This window comes from Cavia porcellus, unplaced genomic scaffold, assembly GCF_034190915.1.
Source record: "Cavia porcellus strain 051 isolate PalLab524CR breed Dunkin Hartley unplaced genomic scaffold, mCavPor4.1 scaffold_28, whole genome shotgun sequence".
Classification (NCBI taxonomy): domain Eukaryota; kingdom Metazoa; phylum Chordata; class Mammalia; order Rodentia; family Caviidae; genus Cavia; species Cavia porcellus.
Genome location: NW_026947511.1, coordinates 38,294,224 through 38,315,333, shown reverse-complemented (window position 1 = coordinate 38,315,333; position 21,110 = coordinate 38,294,224). Strand labels below are relative to the sequence as shown.

At 43.3% G+C, this 21,110-nt stretch overlaps 1 long non-coding RNA gene across 2 annotated transcripts in view; it reads left to right on the top strand.

Moving 5' to 3' along the window:
• The window catches only part of LOC134473675 (uncharacterized), a 69,417-nt gene that overhangs the window by 9,885 nt on the left and 38,422 nt on the right, over positions 1-21,110 (top strand). The window contains exon 2 of one of the 2 annotated variants that reach the window (XR_010044048.1): positions 7,474-7,623. The exons of the other annotated variant lie outside the window; for it this stretch is intronic. This is a non-coding gene — a long non-coding RNA (uncharacterized LOC134473675). The remainder of the gene's footprint in view (positions 1-7,473; positions 7,624-21,110) is intronic. 2 annotated transcript variants of the gene reach the window in all.

Sequence of the window (21,110 nt, the reverse complement as noted above, 5' to 3'; positions counted from 1 at the left end):
CTCCCATCGCAGCAGGCAACTTGCCAAGACACCCGAGGTCCCGCTGCTTCGACTCACTGGAGGCGCAGTCACACTGAGGTTGGGGGTTGGCCAGTTGAACAGAGAGCTGAACTGGTGGGGAGCCTGCATCGACCTGTGGTGAGTGACGGGAGTGGAGCCATTCCACAGAAAGGGGGTCTCTGGCAGACAACATTCTGGGACCAGGAAGGACTGGCAAGTACAAGGGGCAGCAGTGACTTCAGTCAGTTGTTCCCTTCCTGAACGGGATTGGTGTATTGAGCTAGGCCTGGGTCATGTGACCTGGCTGAGACCCAATAGGTTATGTGAAATCAATTCCCTATGGTGGTGTCGCACATTAACCACACTAACACAGTGAAGCCTCAGAAGTTTGACTGATCCTGAGGGGAGGCGGCACATAGTAATACAGTGCAGGCCTCAGCAGCTTGACTGTTCCAAAGGGGAGGGGCCAGCATATACTGCCCCAGTCTGCAACTCACTAGCACACTACAGTGGGGAAGGATCACCTAGCCAGTGTGCTTCAGAAGAATTGTAACCAACAAAGAAAGAAACTGGGGCCTCCTGGAAGAACCAAAAAAGATGGGAAGAGGAAGCAACAACAAAAAGTCCCCAGGCCCGAACCCTGATAACATTGACCCAGGACAGGTAAATACAAAGGAGAATGAGAACAGCAAACATGCACTGTCAGACACGGCACCAGTAGACACAAAGAGATATAGTCAGGACCTCATAGATGAGTTCAAAAGTGAAATATTTAGCCAAGTAAAGCAAGATATAAGAAGATTAATAAAAGACATGATAAGAACCCCTCAAGCAGACACAGATGGAAGAAGGGGGGAACTCAAAGGAGAGAACCATTTGATGAAGAATATAAAGAAAATATAGAACACATGAAGCAGATTCAAAGAGATTACCAGGAAATCAAAAACTCTATGGAAAGATGCCAAATCTGCTTGAAAGAAACTAAGAATAGATTATCCAAACTGGAGGACAGTTTTTCAATGTGGGATTACAAAAGGAAAAACTTTTTAAAAATAACAAGGAAACAAGCAGTAACAATACAAAGGCTAGAAGATGACAAGAGGATCTACAACTTGAGAATAAAGTATGTGAATGAAGAAGGAGTACAAACAAAGGAACTACAAAGGCTATTCACAGAAATAATTAAGGAAAACTTCCCAAACATAGGAAAAGGAAATGATATTCTGATGTATGAGGCATACAGAACTCCAGCCACTTACAACCAACATAGAGCTACACCCAGGAATATAATAATCCCAGGAATATAATAATCAAGATCCCAGAAATTCAATATAAGAACAGAATATTAAAAGCTGTTAGAGCCAAGAAACAGATAACCTATAAAGGAAGGCCCATTAGAATAATGGCAGACTTCTCGACACAAACCGTCAAGTCAAGAAGAGCCTGGAGCAAAATATTCCAAGCCCTGAAAGAAAATAACCTCCAATCCAGATTGATGTACCCTGATAAACTGTCTCTAGAAATTAATGGAGAAACAAGATGCTTCCAAGACAAAGAGGAACTTGGGAAATTTGCAACCACCAATCCAACTCTACAAAGAACACTGCAGGGCATTCTAGAGAGAGAAAAAAGTACTAGGATTCCAGGAATAGTGGCAGAGAAGCCTCAGTGAATGGAGCCAAAAACAAAATGAAGAAGATAAGCAGACAACTGACGGCAAAAAAAAAGCATAACAGAAATGAGGCAGAGAAGGTTGGTTATAATCTCTAATATAGATGGCCTTGATACACTAAATTTAAAAAAAAGAACCACACGTGGAGTAGATCAGGAGGCAGGATCCACTGAGATGCTATTTATAGGAAATATAATTAACATGAAAAAGAGTCCATGAACTGAAAATCAAATATGAGAAAACAATGCTCTATGTGACAGAGAACCAGAGAGTAATACATGCAACTAGACCAGTATTTGTGGATAGGTTGGAAAGACAGGCTTTAATAGGTAAAGGAATAAATACAGTTAGAGATCAAGTCCAAGAGAGGGAAGGTTCAGAACCACTTAGATAAATAGCAAGTTGCTCCCCACTCCCCCCAATTTAAAACCAAAGGTCTTGGTCAGACCCAAAAATGCACAGCATACCCTGGGGAAGTGAAAGGGGAGGGAGAGTCTCAAAAAAGATGGCAGGAGATACTGTTAATAGTGTATCAGGATTTAAAACCCATATTACTCGCACCACTCTGCTTAGATAGATTTTATTTTATTTTTGATAGATTTTATTCTGTCCCAATTGTCTACTTCCATTACATTTGAGGGCACAGACAGCTATCCCAAAAACATCAGGATATAGCACAGTAATCATCTTTAATTTCCTATTATCTTAATCTGGAGTCCTGTATGACTTACACTGTTTTATCATGACTCATATTAGTTAAATATGGTTTGTTTAATTGATGTTTGGTATCAACAGATTTTATTTGAAACTGATATGATTGATAGTATCATGTATGATTGAGAGTATAGGCAACTACACTGAAGATAAGACTCTACAATACACATTCTAGTTTGATAACTGCCTACTTTTGAAGTTTTATACTATATACAAAGTTCTGTTTTTATTAATACTCTTATGTACTGATATATTCAATTATACTATGTCTGATGATACAGTCAGTTCTATTGGAGATAACAAGAGACAACACAGGAACCATGGTAGAACTCTTTGTACAATGGTCTTATATATTTTTTTCATTTCATGAGTTTATAGGAATATGGTTCATTTTGTCTGGCTTTGTTTTGTTTTTCCCTCTAATATAGAAAGGATAGAAATACATGTTAAGACTCATACATGTGTAGAATCTATAAACAGTTTATAGAACTGATCTTATAACACATGATGAAATGAACAGAAATTTGAAGAAAAAGAGACACTATAGTACCCAGTGCTGATCCTGGAGTGTCATAATATGAAACCCAGCAATAGTATTATTCTTTGTTCAGAGTGATATTAGCCTGCTTGGGTTTGTTCAATCTCAACATTATTGAAGATATGGATAACTACATGTGTGTTTAAGTGTATAGGATTGACAACCATATTACTAAGTTTTTGTTGGATAGTTGAACAGAACTGTTTGCAGTCTCACTGTTTGTCTATTTAGTCTTTCTTTAAATAAAATTTAAAAAAGGAAAAAAATCCTCTACCCAGTAATAATTCCAAATCTGCAAATTATTTCATAAGAGTAAGTAGATAGAAAAATATTCCCTGCTTTTTATAAACCACAGGTTCTCTATCTTCTTCTGTGGGTTCTCTGTCTTCTTCCATGCAAATTTCTGTGGGCAGCAGAGAAGGTATTTCTGAGGAAGGCATTGTCCCTGATTGATTAGCTATTTAAGGAACAGAAACACAAACCAGTTAGTATCATGCTATGTGTCACCAGTGCTGTGGCACTGGTGCCCCTGCGCCCCAGTTTGAACAGACTACAGGGGTCCATGCAGTGACTTTAGGGTAGCACAGGAGCTTTGGGATATATCTGATCTGAGGACTCAGAAAAATGAAAACCAGTGTGATGGGTGATTTGTAAGAAGCCCCCAAATGATCTTGCTTTTCAGGATACCCTTCATTGAATGCAAGCTTCTGGGTCCTCACTGGATTCTTGTTTAAATTCTAGGTTCCTAGAGAGGAGTGGTAGTGAAATTTCTGAATGCAAGGAGCCTGAAGAATGGGCTTGGATTATCAAAAGATACATGGAAAGAGAAAGCCAAGGGGGAAATATTTAAACTAAAACCATTTTGTTCAGAACAGTCTGCATTCTACATTCATAGGAGCTGGAGACTTTATTCTTTCCTTTCGGTGGGTGAATGGCTCTTGTATTGCTGTAAATATACCGATAAGCCTGTGGGCTTGGTTAGGAGATAAATCATGGAGAAATCCAAGCCCTGCCTCAGAAACTTCCCACTGCTCAGTGAGATTTAGTAACACGGAGCATCCTATCGGAGGAGAGGAACCACTACCCAAGAAATATCTGACTTCTGGTCTGGCTTGGTACTATTCATGCACAGACCTTTATTTTAAGATGCCCTTAAGAAGTAAGAAGCTATAAAACTGTGTCCTTAAGAGCTCTTGGGAAAATAGCAGATGATGGTTTTGGGAGGCTGGAGATGTGAGACTTGAATAAGAAGGGAAAATCAAAAGGGACATGAAACAGTAGAAGCAAAGGTTGCAGAAGAGGATGGCGGGTGGGTAACTGGTCCTTCCCAGCTCTGCCTCCTCTCCACTCATCTGCCTGGCTCCTGGCCACATCTCAAAGTAGGCCACACTTCCAGGTTGTGCATCCAGTGTGCAGATTTTAAGTGACATTAGACTAACTGTGCCAATGAGGCAGGTGAGACTTAGCTAAAGTTGTGTAGTTAAGGAACCCTAGGAGCTAAGAGTGGTCTCCCTGGGAGACCATCCTGGGAGAAGAGATTTTAGGTGGGGAAATACCTTATAGGATGCAGATGCTGGAATTTAATGCTTACTATCGTCTAGATATTTACTAATATTAACTTATTTAATACCTTCTCTTAAGTTTTTCATGTACATATGAGCTAAGGGAAGTACAAAAAATCATTACTTTGCCTGAAATCACATAGCTGGTGAGGGTCGGACCAAAAATAAAAACCAGGCATCTGGCTACAACCCATGCTCTCAACCAGGATCTGTCAGCCTTGTCATGTGCACATTCTGGGCCAGGCCACTCTCTCTGGCAGAACTGTCTTAGCTTGTACTTAGCTTGTGTCTTAGCTTGAACTAGCATTGTCCCTGGTTTCTACCCAATAGATGCCAGGAGTATCCACCCTTTAGCTGTGACAATAAAAATGTGAGTAGGCATTGCTTAATGTTCCCTGGAGGCAAAAAGTGCCGTGTGGGCTCCCTGTTCCCTGTGCTGCCTTTCTGTCCAAGACATGAGATGCCCCTCCACTCAGCCTCAGAGATGCTGACCAACACCAGCGATGACTGATGTTTATACAGTTCTTTCTGGGTTATATAACCTATGGTTTGAGCATATGTCAAAGGTTCATGTGCTAGAAGCTGGGTCCCCAGGATGGTAACATTGGGAAGTACGGGCCCGTTCAGAAGTGGGGTCTCCTCAGGGATTTCTAGGCCCTTGGGAAGGATCAACATGATTCTCATAGGACCTCAGTTATGTTCCGGCTTCCTGTCTTACCTTGATGCCAGCTTCTGTGTGATTCAGCCTGGGATCTCTCACCAAAGCTGGTGCTATGCTGTTTGGATGTTCAGCCTGCAAAGCTATGGTGCTGTATGGTGTCCTGGCTTGGGTATGTCATCATAGCAAGGGCAAGCCCCTTAACAAGTTCCAGCTAGCTTCAATCACCAGTGGTGCAAGCATGACTGTCCCATTGGGTGACTTGTACCACCCAATGGCACAGACATGCCTGCACCACTGGTGATTCAGAGCTGCCCATCAGGGAGATGTATGAGTTATGGCCCCATAATGAACATCATAAAACAATGTGATTGCTTACATAATCCTTGCAGGGGGTGACCTTCATTGTAGATCTAACTATTCCTTGCTTCTACAGATGAGAAAACTGACTTCACAGATCAAAGTGTTGTCAGAAGTCATAGAGATAAGCACTCAGAATCCTCTGCTGTCCTGTAGTGTCATTCTGGCATCTGTCTTGTCCATGTGTCTGAGGTATCTGGGAGCAGAGGCAGGTGTCCCTAACACCCACCATGTGGCCGGATAGGCAGCCTACACTCAGCTCATGTTTCTTCTAAAAGTAAATTGATTAAAGCCCAGTAGCCCCAAAGGATGGCCATGCAAACAGCCAGTGTCCCTGCTCCTTCCTTTCACTTGATAGAGCAGCTGGGTCTCCATGGGTGCCAACACAGGCAGAGCCTGCCCGAGGGAAGCTTTGGGGTGATAAGGGAGTTATGTCTGAATGCCCCTGCTTTAAAATGCCTTTTAAAATTAATTCAGATGGCCAGAGAGAGGACCCAAATCGACAGTCTGCACTTCCTTTCTCAACATGAAAGACATAGAGGACTTTAGCATTAAGTCACTCCAGCCCAAAATGTTTCTAAAAATCAGTTCATCCCAAGTGAGGTTTCATAGGCAAATCCCGTTTGGCAGAATGTACATTGGAACAACACACTTTCCTACACGCTCCAGATGAAATGTCACCTGGACTAGAAGCTCTGCCTTGAGAGAGGTGCAGAGATGCTTCCAAGCCCTTGGTACAGGCTGCTACCAAATGCTTATCATATCCTGGTGGTCCTGTCCTAGATCCCAGGCAGGACATTAACCCTGGAGTGGCACAACACAAGCCCTGGTCCCACCATCCTAGACTGAGACCACCTCCTCTGCAGAGCTTGTGTCTGTATCTACAAAGCAGAAAGTTCTTGTTCGCTTATTATTGATTTACTCCCAGGGCTGTCATGATGTGAAATAATGAAGAAATGCATCACTGTGTTTTAAATTTCCCCGTTAGCACAGAGGCAAATCTGTGCCCGCTCAGGTGGATCACCGGCTGTGGCGTTTTACAGCTGGAGCCACCGTAGAGCTCCAGGTGCCCGGTGGGCAGCTCCGTATCTGTGCTTGCCCCCCCCCCCCCGCCCTGACACAGCACCACTGGGGAACTGCACAGAATGCCCTCAGGGAACATTTGTTCAGGGAAAGGTACATCCTGTCCTCTCCTGTCCCTGGCAGCCACCAACTCTGAGACTCAGAAGTAGGTGGTGGCCCTGAGGGAATAAAGGGACCATGAAGCATAGGGGAGGGAGTTTGGGAGAGCAGGTGGGGGCCGGCTCACCAGCTGTGATGGCTGAGGCTCTAAGGTCTGTGAGTCAGTTGTGCACCCCAAGCCTTTGTGATTTTATATCTCTGCTCTCTGGGAGATTCTTTTCTCTGTTAACCTGATTCCCCAGTCACTGCTTTTGGCCAGGTTAGTCCTGGTAAATGTGGGAACAGTTACTGCTGCTTTATCTTGTCCGTGCTCTGACCTATTCAGCAAGCACTTGGGCCTCAGTGGGTTTTTTTTGTTTGTTTGTTTTTTTGAGACAAGATTTGCTCTGTGGTTCAGGCTGAACTTGAACTCACCATGTAACCCAGCTTGGCCTCAAACTCAAGGCAATCCTCCTGCCTCAGCCTCTTGAGTGCTAGGATTACAAGTGTGCCTGGTGTCTGATTATACCTGGTGCCATTTTTTTTTTAAAAGCTTACACCGCACATGTTCATGTCTGTCTGCAGCATTCTGTGGGGGTGAGAACAGGCTGGGATGTGGGCTGCTAAGTCTGTTTCAGAAGATGAGATAAAAAATGGGCTTTGTATGAGCTGGAATGTTGACTGCTGTTTTCCTAATTCCACATAGACTGCTGTTTTCTGTCAACAGAAGTGAGAGGTTGTACTTTTATGATTTGCCTAACGCTACTAACTTTTACGATCTTAAGTTCTCTTTCTTGTGGTTTCTTAGGGGCAGTGGAGAAAGCCTTCCCCAGAGAGAATGCTCAAAGGTGTTTGTGCTCACACACACACACACACATAGAGACCCATGTCAGTCGACCATCTGTGTCCAGCCAGCAGGGCATCCACTCTCCACCCAGAAAGGAGTCACCTAGGTTTGGTAAGTGACTTTCATGGGTCCTGACTCACTCCTGAGTGCTGAGATCAGGTCAGCTTGATCTCTTAGACCCTCTGATCTTTCCAGACTGAGATCCCTCGGCCCCAGCCCATACTGCTGTGCTGGCTGCTGTCTTATTAGCTGTTCTGGGTTCTACCCTATTTCTTGGAGTGTTTTTTTAACCCATAGTTTGTGGTTCATTGGTGTTAAATTCACTTAGAGGCTGGCTGCTGTGTTTTTATTTTTATTTTTTAGAAAATAGAAATGGAACATAGTGAATCAGAAGTGTAAATACTTGTGCTCATCAAATATAGCAAGAACAGGCATTATCCTATGACATCTTTGTTTCTGGTGATGTGCACATGCACCCCAATGCACATGTAGCTAATTTTACTGACTCCCGACATATAAGGTATTTCCAGGTATGGGTCTCAATATGAATGAATTATAAAAGTCAGAGTGGTACCAGGAAGACAATGCAAAAGTCATCCTTACTGGGCGAGTCACTGTCCACCACTGGGGTCCCCATCCGGGATGCAGAACAGGAAGAGACTGGAAAAGAAAAATTGTCTTCCATGAAACCAGTCCCTTGCAAAATGACTGGGGACCACTGCATACCAGGCAGTGTTCCCTGGCCCACTGTTGTATACAGAGCTTCTATCCTGACAGCCTGTGGTGGGTGCAGGGCTAGAGGTTCAGAGGCACAGGCACAGTTCTGATGGGGTACAGCTAAACCCCAGGAGGAAGTGCCTAGTGCTTCCTTCAGGATGTGGGTGTGCCAGGTCTTTTCAGAATTGGAGCCTTAGGTACGGAGGACTACCTGGGCCACTCTCCATGAAAGAAGAGCATTCATCTCCTTGGCTCAACCTGGCCCTATTTCCATGAATCAATATGTACAGAGCTGGCTAGGACTTCCTTATCCCTTCCACCGGCTTGCAGCAATGTAAATCAGTCTAGTCAAGGTACTGATGTGTAGTCTCTGAAACAAGGTGACAGGTAGTGTTGACCTACCCCATAGCTCCCCAAAAATCATGTGTGAGCTGGGTGGGAGGGAGCTGAGTGGTTTGGTCCCAGCCCATACTCTACACTGTCGGCTGGGCCAAACCTGGAGATAAGAGGCTATGACTTCCCAGGGCCTAAAAAGATTACGCATCAGAGCTGAAACACCAACCCCAAAACATTAGATACTACCTCAAATTGTGCTATGCAGATTACTCTTCCTGCATACTCTTCTCTCTGCATATTGCAGAGGTGATTTCAGGCCACCTATCTAGCTCAGCTCACAACATTCTCATCCCTTCTTTATGAATTAATACAACCCAGCCTCAGCCCTGGGTCTAGGCCTTTGTTCCAGATAGGCATCACCCTAACTGGACTTAGGACCCCTTTGGATCCCACAACTACAAATATGCCTCCGTGTCTTTATTCTCATCACAATTGCACCGAAAGTGGTAGATTGCAATGAACTCACTAGAATTCCAATAACTTTTCCATGGGATTACAAATATCAACTTGTCAGAAGGTGATAAGGACAGGGCCGTCAATGCTTTGGTACATTTTTTATACAATAGCGAAAGAGACTTCTGGGGAGCAAGAGGAGAAAATAAATATACATTTAGAAAAGCTGCTTGGTGGACTGTTCTTCCTGGGGGCTGCAGAGGGCAGAAACTCCAGAGAGGCTCCAGGAAGGGAACAGGACATAGGAGGAGAGTGGACAGCTGACTGAACTTGCTCACAGCTGCATCCTTAGAGCAAGGTTAGACTCGGGAGCTCGGTGAATCTTAGCTATTAACAAAACACATTTAACTTACCACCTGGGAGAGGTACTGGTGCCCCAGAAGATCATCAGAAAACCTATTAGACAAGCAAAGCTGCTAGCATCACTATGCTCAAGGAGAACCAACAGCACCTTGGCCATCTTATAGTGTCCCAGAGGGAGGCCAGGGAAGGGGTTTGTAGGGTTTTGTCATTTGGGTCAAGTGGTTTCATGATGGTTGTGGCAGTGCCTTCTTTGGATGGGTGAGTCTTGCCAGGCAGACTGGCTAATAAGCTGTTTCTCAGCGAACAATCTATTGTCTTAGCAGGAGAACTGCTTCTCTGTTAAGCAAGCTCTTTGATCGGACAAAGCCATTTGCAGGAGTTGGTACGAGAGTCAGTTTTAGAGATCACACCCTTGTTTTCCTGGTCTACAATTTTCTGGAGCAATTACCTAAACATGTTGAATTAGGAACCGAAGGGTTTATGTACCTTGGCCATTGACAACTTGCTAAAGTGGGACTTCTAGACATAAAATTCCTCAGATTTGCTTGAAAGTTAATTTTCATTTTGTGCAGTGTTTTTGCTTGCATCACTAAAGATACCACTAGAACAATTGGGCAGAGGAAAATGTGAAAGAAAATACTTGCTGTTGGAATGAGTTGTTGAGTATTTTGCTTTTGAAAGTTTCTGACAATTTCCAAAGTAAAGTCCATATAAAAAATTCGAAAGTTAAAAAGTAAGTAGTAGTATTTATATTGCATGTAGTATTCTGCAGATTATTTTTATTAATGTATCTTGAGAATCATATCTCAATATATTATAAATTACATGATTATAAGTTGTAAAATATATAAACTGTATATAACTATATGCATATTTATATGTAAATATAACAGGCAGGACTTCAGATGACATCAGTACAAAACTTTAGCCTTATCTCCTGCCATTCCTTAATCTAATCACAGAAGATCATCCTTCTCTGGGTTGGGTAAAAATTTGCTGTTCTTAGGCAGTTGACATTTCTATGGTGACTTTTGGTGGTAAATCCAACTTTAACTCTGAAACAGTGATTGGGAGGTGTTCAGTTACAAATAAATTATTCCACATGGAAACTGGTGCTTTCCACCAAAGTGGGTGGTCATGGTTCATACGGCTTTTGTTTTACAGGAACATGTCTCCCTGACCTCCTCTGTGATTCCTACAGTGTTTTCTCTTCATTTTAACCTAGAATTTAAGTGAGGCATAAGGCAATTGGCTCAATTGTTATTTGCTGTTTATTTTCCCTCTGCTAAATTCATTATGTACACATTATCATACACATGTATGGATCTTCCTGAGATCCATCTTGAGTGCTTTATGGAAAGTGCATATCTAGTGGGAAGCTGCAGGGTGAGAATTAGCTCATAGAATTCGGGACTGGAACCAGGTGGGCACGGTGTGAACCTGGGCTCTGGGCCTTAAGTTGTCATCCTGAGTATGTGATCGAACCAATATATACCTCAGTTTCCTCACTTGTGAGCTAGCAATAATACTTTAGAAAGCTGTAAGCATGAGGAAGGGAGGGAAGGAGAGAGAAAGAAAGCAAGAGAGAGAGAGAGAGAGAGAGAGAGAGAGAGAAAATGAAAAGAGACAAAAAATGTTATTTCCCTGGCTAATTCCTGGAGCAGTATGAACACTCAAGGAAATAATGGTAATTATATTTGTATAAGCCAAGGGTCACTATTCTTGTAGGAAATGCATTATTACTTGCATTTGAAACCACAGATGATACAAATAAAATCCATTTTAATTAGGTATTTTAATATTCAAGTTGATCAGGTAGCTGGTAACTTAATGAGTATTTTCTTTGTCGTGGCTGTGTCCTGTAGGTAAGAGTGAAATAATTCAGCATCCCTATTCTCTCAGAATTCCCTATTTGGTTAGAATAAACAGACATATGCAAAAGACAATTATAGACCATTGGGAATATAATATAAATGAAAAGGTAAGTATTATGAGTCAGGAAGTATCTTATGAAAACACTGGCAGGAGTGATCCATTTGCCTTCAGCTATGTATCACTCCCCTTATAATTGTATCAGGTTAAACAATCATCAGTTGGGTCCATTAGAAAGTATATCATGCTCGTGAAATGCTCAAAGTAGTTTAAACTGTGGAGTTTGTTTTCCCAAAGTCAGCTCAGGACAGATGAGTGCAGATTTAATTGTCAAGAAGATGATTCATGTCAAGGACCCAGCTCTGTTCCTTCCCTGTTCAGGCAACTTCAGGCTTGTGCTCTACACTTCTAATCCTGTCACTGGCTTGACGCACTCTTAGCCACATATAAGATGGAATCAGCTGTGGGCTGGTTCCTGAGCCTGCTGATGATTGTCACCTCTTCTTCAGGGGTCTCCAGAGGGAAACATCCTCATACCGGATTCTAAGATGTCAGCAATCAGTGGAGGGTTCTTGCTCAGTTTGTGTAAAAATCATGAATTGGAAAACTATAGCTTTTTAGTGTCAGCAGATTTAGGCTTTGAATGCTGGATGATGTCACTATGGTTTCGCTTCTTGGAACCAGCAGCTACTGACAGGTTTCAGGGCGTCTTTTGGCCACCAGAGATGGGTGGCTGCTGGTTATTCTTTGTTTCTGTGTTGTTCCCTGCTGCTAGGCACCTTCAGTGTCATTACCCCTGGCTGCAAACAGCTCTCAGCACAGTAGCTGTGTTTGGTGTTTCCAACTCTGCTTGCTGTACTTGAGATGAAGATCATGTGTAGGCAGGAACACTCCATCGAGAAGGGGCTTCAGCTCGACTTAGACAGCAGTGTAGGTGTAGGCTCAACCTGCTAAGCGTGTGTGGAGGTTGCTTATAAGGAAAATAGCAGCTCACCCACAGGTCATGTCAGACTGACCGAGTGGTTGTGGGAGCAATGGCCCCTGCGTGGACCTGAATGAGGGGGGCTGCAGGATGGAGCTGTCCTATGTGATAAGTCCGTAACTGTAGCCTGCTGCAGTAGAAGACCTTCTGTAAGTCATGGGGTCCCTGCTGCTGCCAAACTGGCTTCAGGCATTTTGGGGAGCAACAGAATCTTGGGGAGCATCAGGCCTTTGTCTTATATCTCAGTCCTTCCTCTTTGTCTACAGGAAATAAGAATAATGTTCATCTCTAACCTCCAATATCTCTACATCCTAATCCCTAAAATCTATGAATGTTACTTTTTATGGCAAAAAAAGGACTTTGCAGATGTGATTAATTTAGGGATTTTGCGATGGGGAAATTACCTGGGTTAGCCAAGTGAGCCCCCTTTGTAATCACAAGATGACCTTTTGTGAAGTAGGCACAGGAGATGCTCCTGCAGGAAAGGAGAAGGCAGGGACATAGATCAGAAGTGATGTAGACATGAATGAAGGAAGCTGGACAGGCCTAGAGAAGACGAGGAACAAGTTCTCCCAGCAGCCCCTGCAGGGAGAGTGGCCCTGTGGACACCTTGCTTTTGAACCCATGATGGTAACTTTAGACCTCTATGCTCCACAACTGTGAAAGAATAAATTGGAAGCTAAAACAGGGGATAAACAGACATTTCTTCTCCTGTGTTTCCTTTTAGAGAGAAAAACTGCCAGAAGATACACTGTAGCTCAGATCTGATTAGCTGAGTTCTAGTTTCAGAGAACTTAGGAAATAAGGATCTGGCCACTTTAGCTTCTCCAAAGCAGAACGTGAGGTGGAGTGGTTTCAGGAACAGCAACCAAAAGGATCCACGGTCATAGCAGGAAGCCACCAGTTCACAGAGGGTGGAGAGTGACAGGACTGACTCCATCTCCCTGGTCTAGCTGAGCTCACACTCCTGGGACCCAAGGATTCAGAGGCAGCCACTCACCTGGGGTATCTAGCATCCGGGTATCTACTGTCTTTCTTATCATGTGAGTCAAAAGATCTGTGTGCCTCTGTGGGGTAGCAGATGGAGCTGCTGCCTAGGAAATGGGTCCATTGCTGGGTGGGGCTCTTACCCCTTCCCAAATTTACAGCCTTTTGAGCTTCCTCAGCACTGCCAGCCAATATCCTCTTCTGGCCCTCATCCAGCGTGCTGGGTGTGACCCACACACAAGTAAGGTGTATTTCCAGCTTCCAGTCCTAAACTGCTGAAACCAGTGGCCTGTACCTGTGGCCCGAGGTCTTGGGAGGCTGAGGCAGGAAGTTCATTTGAGCCCAGGAGTTTGAAGCAAGTCAGGACAGCATAGCAATATCCTATCTCAAAAGAAACATCCAAATTGTTGATTCATGGATAGTCAATGAAAGAGATGTTTCTGGTGGCGATTTGCCAACTGATTTTGGAGTAGGAGGGGACCCTCTTGCATCCAGGGTTTAGTGGCTATGTGACAATTTGCCTTTCTTACAGACTGACTGTAGCCTGGAAGGCCCAGGAATAGCTCAGGTACGGAGATAAGGAGTCCCTCGTGCCAGAAGATGTTTCTGCCTCGGGCTTTTGTTAGGGTTAAACATCCTCATGTCTGACTTCATAGCTCCATATCCAAGTCAGTCCCTCTCCCTTCGTGCTTCATTAATTTTAAAAATGTGGGAGGTTTGGGGTTTGGCTTGCAGAGCATTCTAAAACACACAGATTTAACATCTGGAAAAATGCATTTTTCCTGCTTTCAAATAAGACTGAATTTCAAAGGAACCCACACAGAGGCCTCCAGGTAAAGTGATGGCTGTTTGCCCAAAAAACATTGGCTTCTGCTGACCCCACAAGGGACCAGTGGTGTTTTAAATCTACTGCTTATGGGATCGTAACTCACATACTGGGCTATTAATTGGGCTGTTTATTAGGGCTCAGCCGACTTTTTCCTTGAGTGGGTTTCTCCCACAGAGCCAGTGTGTTCCCAAGAGGCAAGTGCTGTGGAGTTCCAGGCTGTCGATGCAAGGTGATGATCTATCACAAGGCGGAAGCCTTGAGGCTTGATGCAGAGATGGATAAGCTCTTCTGTCTGCACACAGCTCATTTCCAGGCTTGGTCAGCAGTTCTGTGCTGAGCTGACTGCCCAGATCTCTGCTGTATGGAAACACATCGATCATTCTGGCCCCATTTATTCATCCTGCAGCTGGAATTCCACACCAGGGGTCCCAGGGTCTTAAAGTCCTTTATCATGTTGGGAGTCTTGCAAAGGACTGGAAAAAGAAGCTAAGTAAAATACCAGTTCAGGGAGAGCAAATGTCATCAAAAAGGTTCCTGAGATGTAGACAAACAACACAAGAACAAGGGCAGAAAACAAGCCAAGGAGGCATGCAGCAGTCCTGAGTGGAATTGTACCATAGCCCAAATGCCACTTTGGAACCACACGCCATCTTTAAGGTTCTTCAACCTCTCAGAAGCCTAATAAGCACGCCCTCTCCCCTGATCAGATGGTGTTCACGTTTGCTTAGACCTGTTCTTTCTAGGCTTTCTATCTTTTACATGGAAATGGCCACTTCCATGGGCTCTTTAGACTGTTGGGTGACTGTGCTAACGAGTGCCATGATGATCTGGAGTCCTGGTTTCTGACTAGAAACAGCAAAAGGTCTGTGGGAAGTCAAAACCTTGCTAGAGGTCCTATTTACATTAATATAAGCAAGTAAAACCAGTAATTAAAATATATTCAGCCCACAGATATGGAAATAACATAGGTGTTTGGGTTAAGCCACCAAATTTGCAGTCATTTGTTAAATGGCAATAGATAATACAGGCAAGGATCAGAGTTTGGCTGAGAAAGCCAGGCCTGGCCCTGTGGCAGGAAGCTGGGCTGTGTGCTCACCTAATTCTAAGAGTCAAGGGAGGGCAGACTGTCTGTGGGGACTGGAGATGGCTTGGAAACACATGGCCTGGTTGGCCAATTAAAGCCAGAACAGCGAACAAAGGGCTCACTGGAGAGAGTCCTGAGGGAGGCCGCTGTGTTCAGCACTGCGGCTGGTGTGAGTTCCTGTGGGAAGCATCTGAGTCTCAGGCAGAAATAAAACCACACAGCAGAGGGCCCTGGCATGTGAGAAAGCCACATCCTGAGGAAAGTGAGGACCCAGGAAGCTGCAGAGTATGTGACAAAGATTCATGATCTTGTGAACAAATGATGACTAAAACCACTCAGTATTTCTGTTCTGGAAGCCATTTTCTTTCTGTCTTTCTTTTTCTGTCTCCTCACAGGAGCCATAGGTGTCTTCTGTGTTCATCGTCTCGTCTTCCATAATGGAGTACCACGGCCTAGGCGGCTTAAACATCAGAGGTTAATTTTCCTGTAGCTCCTGAGGCCAGAGACCAAGCTGCCTTTGGGTCAGATTCTGGGGCACCCCGTCCGCCTGGCTGGGGGCTGCTGCCTGACCTTGGTCTCACTTGAATGTTGGGTGGGGTCTCTACTATCTCCTTTTCTTATGAGGACACCACCCCTATAGGGTCAAAATCTGACACTTATAACTACATTTAACCCTAATTACCTGCCTGGAGGCTGGCCTCTAAATAGGTTCACACTGGGGATAGGACTTCAACACAGGGATTATTTTTTGAGGGTAGGGGCAGAAACCACAACACTTTCCAAATGCCAAGAGCCTACAGTTAGTAAACTCAGGACAAGAACTGGACACTTTGTCTTTTCAAAGGCTATTACGGTGCTGGACACATAGTAAGTCTTCAATAAAAGTTCATTGAATAAATGAATGAGAGGGCCTCCCCTTGATAATCTAAGAAGTTGTAAGAATAGGTGGGTAACATATTTTTCAATAAAATAAATATAGTTTTCATGCAGTTCTATATCATCTTTTTCAGTTTTGTTAAGAGATTTCCAAATGCCACTGGTGTTCCAAGAAAACTGAGCTCTGGCCTGGCTTTATCACTTGTCACCTCCGCGCAATGCCACCCTTGTTTTCCACAGGTGCAAATGTTGGATCCTGTTAAGATCCTTCCCAGTGACTAAGAATTTATAAGCATGGGCCCTGCACTGGTCCAGTCCTGACACCTAGCACAGGCCTTTGTCATCTTTCTTTCTGCCTGGGGATCTGTGTGCCACCCTCCACTGTCCAGGTCTGTAAACAGGTGTGACCAGGAGATCCAGCCTAGCTGAGTGCTCTTTGCCTGCAAGTTGCTCCTGGAGAAACAGAATAGAGATGACTGAATCAAGGATTCATGCTCTGCTGGCAGGCACTGTGCTGGTGGCAGATACAGCAGAACACAAAGGGACAGGATGGGTGATGGCACCTGAGTGTCCCTGTCCTCTCCCTGGAAATTTCATACTTTGCTTCATGGTTTACCAGTGGTTTGGTGTTGTCTCTTCCACCTTGGCATGGGCTAGTTTCCCTTGGCATTAAATAAATTCAAGCAGGGCGACAGCCCTGTGACCTCTACACTGTTGCTGTCACCAGCTAACAGGGTAAACTATGGGCTGCTCCAGATTCAGCCTGCCTGAGCTCAAAGCCAAGAACTTGGGATTCTTTAACTTTTCTTACCTGAGCCTTCCTCATGTTCAGGATGGAGGGATCATGATAAAAATCATCTGTATTTGATGGTCATGAGGTTTCCGTGTGACTCAGTGAGGAGTCCTGGGAATCAGGTATTCCTTAAATGTTGCTCATATTCCTCAGTGCACAGAGTTGGATGCTGTTTTTCTCTGATTTCTTCCCCTTTGATAGCTTCTGATACCATTGTTTTTTAACCACCAATTGTTTCCAATGGCCGTGCTCCAGGCCCAAATGAGGCAAGGCTGGTGATTAGATAGAGCAACAAAATATTCTTCGGTAGGTCAGGCAGAACCTCCCCACAAAAGATAGCACATGGAAGGCCTTGAGCACAGTGCAAGCTGTGAGAAAACTTTCTTCCTGCACTGCTGTTTCTGGGAGATAGAGATTTAAAATCTACCCTGCCTTACCTCTGACGGGCAAATTGGTGATATATCCCTTACTGCTGTGTATTAAATTGAGAGAAGAACCTGAGTCCTAGCCGTAGGAATCTTGCAATTCTGCAGAAATATGAATGACTGTGTAGGATGTTTCTTTCAAGAGGATTCTGAGTCATGAAATCTGGGGAATAAAGGAGGCATGAAGGCAGAAAGGAGAGGGAGAAGGGGAAAGGAATCTGGAAAGGGGGAGGAGGAGGGAGAGGGGGAGTTATAGGGGACGATGAAAGTGTATGTGCTGTGTGTATGAATATACCAAACTGAAGCCCATTATTCTGCATAATTACCATGCCCCAATAAAGACTTAAAAAAGGGCTCTGAGTCATCAGGCAGCCTAAGGAGTAACAAGATCTTCAGGAGAATTTCACAGAAGGGCTATGAAAGTCACTCTGGATGCACAGAGTTAATTAAACTCTCATAAATTTACTTTTTTACTGTCTTCCAAATTGTACTCTGGGGGGAGAAAGAAAGCCATAAACAAAAAAAATGACAAAATGGGCAAAGGGAATACCAGGAACATTTTGGAAGCCGGAAGGTGAAGAGAGTGTGGCTTATTTCCTTGACAGATGAGAGAAAGCTGAGATCAAAGTGGTGGTCAAGGCAGCCCAGAGGCCCAGCCAGCGGGAGAAACCTCAGTAACTGGAGGCATCAGCTCCCCAAAAGCGAGGATGCAGGAAGATGGCCTGAAATGTGTAATCAGAGGTCTGTAGGATCGTAGGTCCTCTAATTCTATATCCCAGCTGCGAGGAAGCCAGAGGCCTGTCTCAGCGGAGACTGAACTGGAGCGACCTGGGTAGCAGGAGCCCCACATTCGGCGGTGGCAGGAGGGGAGACCTGACTGTATAAACACTCTGTCCTCGGTGGCTTCTTTTACTTTAAGCTCCTTGAAAACTGATCACCAGGCTTAGAGGTCCCAGGAAAGAGAGTGGAAGACTCTTCCCTGGGTAAACTGATTCACCAAAGAGAAAACTGTCAGACAGTCAGACGGCTCACAGTGAAGCTGCTTATCTACTCCAGCTCCCAGCACAGTTCAGCTAGTGGGCAGTGCTCAGAACTGGAGAGTCCATTCAGTGCCATCACTGCTTCACTTAAAGAAGCAAAGGTCATTTATTTGAGAGACACCCCAATCAGGGGTCTCCCAGCTCAATGCTGGAGATCTTTGTTTTGGAGCCATTCTGTGGATTGGAGGATGTTTAGTGGCATCCCTGGCCTCTGTGCACCAGATACCCTTAGCATAAATCCCCAATTGTGAGTGTCCCATACAGTGCTCCCTGGGGGAAATCTCTTTCTGTTAAGAACCACTCTCAAATACACACACACAGTTTTTTTTTTTTTTTCCAAAAAGGAAATAGAAAAAAAGATTACTTAGAAAATAGAGAAAAAAAATAAGAAAGATATCTATGATAAAATATTATAATTATAAAAGAAAAGCAGAAGGTAATAGGACCAGACATGAAAAATCTTATCAGACATCAAATATACATCAACAGGAAAAAAATTAAATGGAAAGGTTGGAAGATAAAGGCAGAACATTATGGAGAAAAATAAAAGAATGTGATCACAATTTTGGAAGAGCTAAGATCCAGATAATAGGTATCTCCAAGAACAGAGGAGGTAGAGAGAAAGTTTCAAAAACTAGATCAAGAAGAATGTTTTAATTGAAGAATATAAAGTTTTAGGTTTAAATGACCCTTACAGAATCCTATTCATATAGTTTCAGAACAGCTGGCACAATTAGTTCTAAATGCTTCCCGAGAGGAAGCATGTCACATAAAAGAGGGAGGATTTATTTTTGTAAGTTTTTATTAACATATCATACATATTAAAGAGTTCCCCTAGTATTTCCATAGCAGCATATAAGGTGCCCTGATCACTCCCAGCCTCCCCTCTCCAACCTGACTCCCTGCCCATCTCTAGTACCTGCTATTCTACATTTGGATGAACTCTTTTTAGCTTGTGAATGTGCGGTGCTTTATCTGTGTTTAGCTCGTCTCACTGATCATAGCATCCTCCATTTTCATCTAGTTTTCTTCAAAAGACAGCATCTCGGTCTTCATTCTGGATGCATAATACTTCATCGCATACAGTTCTACATTTTATTCATCAGTTGATGGGCATCCAGGCTGATTCTGCACCTTGTTGTTGTAAATAGTGCCACCATAAATATGATGGGCAGGCATCTCTGTGGTATACTGATTTCCTTTCCTTTAGATAGATGCTCAATAGGAGGATCATTGGGAGTTCTGTTTTTAGTCTTTTGAGGAATCTCCATACTATTCTCCGTGATGCCCACATTGATTTACAGTGCCATCAAAAGCAAATATGAGTTCATTTTACTCTACTAAGTCCTTGCTAGCATTTATCTTTTCATAGTAGCCATTATAACTGGGGAGAGTTGCTATACATTGTAGTTTTTATTTACCTCTTTCTATGCCTATGAACTGAGTATTTTTCATATATGTATTGGCCATTCGTGTTTATTTTTGGGAGAAGTATCTATTTAAGTCACTTGTCCATTGTTAATTATTAATTTTACATTTTTGAGTTCCTTATGCTTTCTGGATAGTAATCCTTTGGTAGGGGAATAGCTTGGCAGTATTCTCTCTCATTCTATAGGTTGTTTTTTCATGAATTGTTTTCTTCACTAGGCAGAAGCTTTAGTTTGAGGTAAACCCACTTGTAAATTTTTGCTATTTCTCCTGTGCTCTGGGGTGTCCTATCCAAGAAATCATTGCCTATAACCATGTCTTGAAGTGTTTCTTTGATGTTGTCTTCTAGGAGTTTCAGAATTTCAGGTGTTACATTTAGATTTTTGACCCATCTTGAGTTGATTTTTATACAGGATAAGAGATACAGGGGTTAAATTCCAATTGTCTATATGTAGATATCCAGTTTTCTTGGCACATTTGTTGAAGAGGCTGCCATTTCCCCTTTGGTACCTTTGTCAGGAGTGAGTTGTCAAGAATTAGTTGGGTTTTAGTAGCTTTGTCAAAAATCAGTTGCGTGGGTTTTTGTCTAGGATCTCTATTACGCCCCATTGGTCAGTGTGTGTTTCAATGCCAGTTCGTGCCCTGAGGCTATTGTGGTACTGAAGAATATTTTGAAATCAGTTGTTGTGATGCCCACACCTGTGTTCCTTTTCCTTAAGATTGCTTTGGCTATTCTGGGTCTTTTGTGATTCCATCTGAATTTTGCAATTTTTTGATAGTTCCATGAAGAACGTCATTGATTCTTTGTTTGTTTGTTTTTCTTGCACTGGGGATTAAACCCAGGGCCTTTACACTGAGCCCTAGCATCTTTTAAATTTTTACACTAAGGCAAGGTCTTGTTAAGTTATTAAGTTGTTCAGACTGGTTTCCAACTTCCTGTCTTTCTGCCTCAGTCTTGCAGAGTTCTGGGATTATGGACGTTCACCATCACACTCGGCTAGCTGCTGCTATTTTGTCGAAGATTATACTGAGTCTATGGATCACTTTGGGCAGCATGGTCATTTTAACAGTGTTAATTCTCCTAATCCAGAACATGGGAGGTCTTCCCATCTTTTGAGGTTTTCTTCAATTTCTTTTCATCAGTGATTTGTAAATTTTATGGTAAAGGACTTCCACTTTCCTGGTTAAGTTTATTCACAGATATTTTATTTCTTTGTGAATGGGATGACTCTCTTGATTTCCTTCTCAGCAAATTTGTTATTAGTGTTTAGAAAAGCAACTGTTTTTCATATGTCAATTTTGTACCCTGCTAATTTACCAGATTCATCCATCAGTTCTACTCATCTTTTGGTGCAGACTTTAGATTTTCCTATATAGAATCATCTTATCTATTAACATTGATAACTTGGCTTC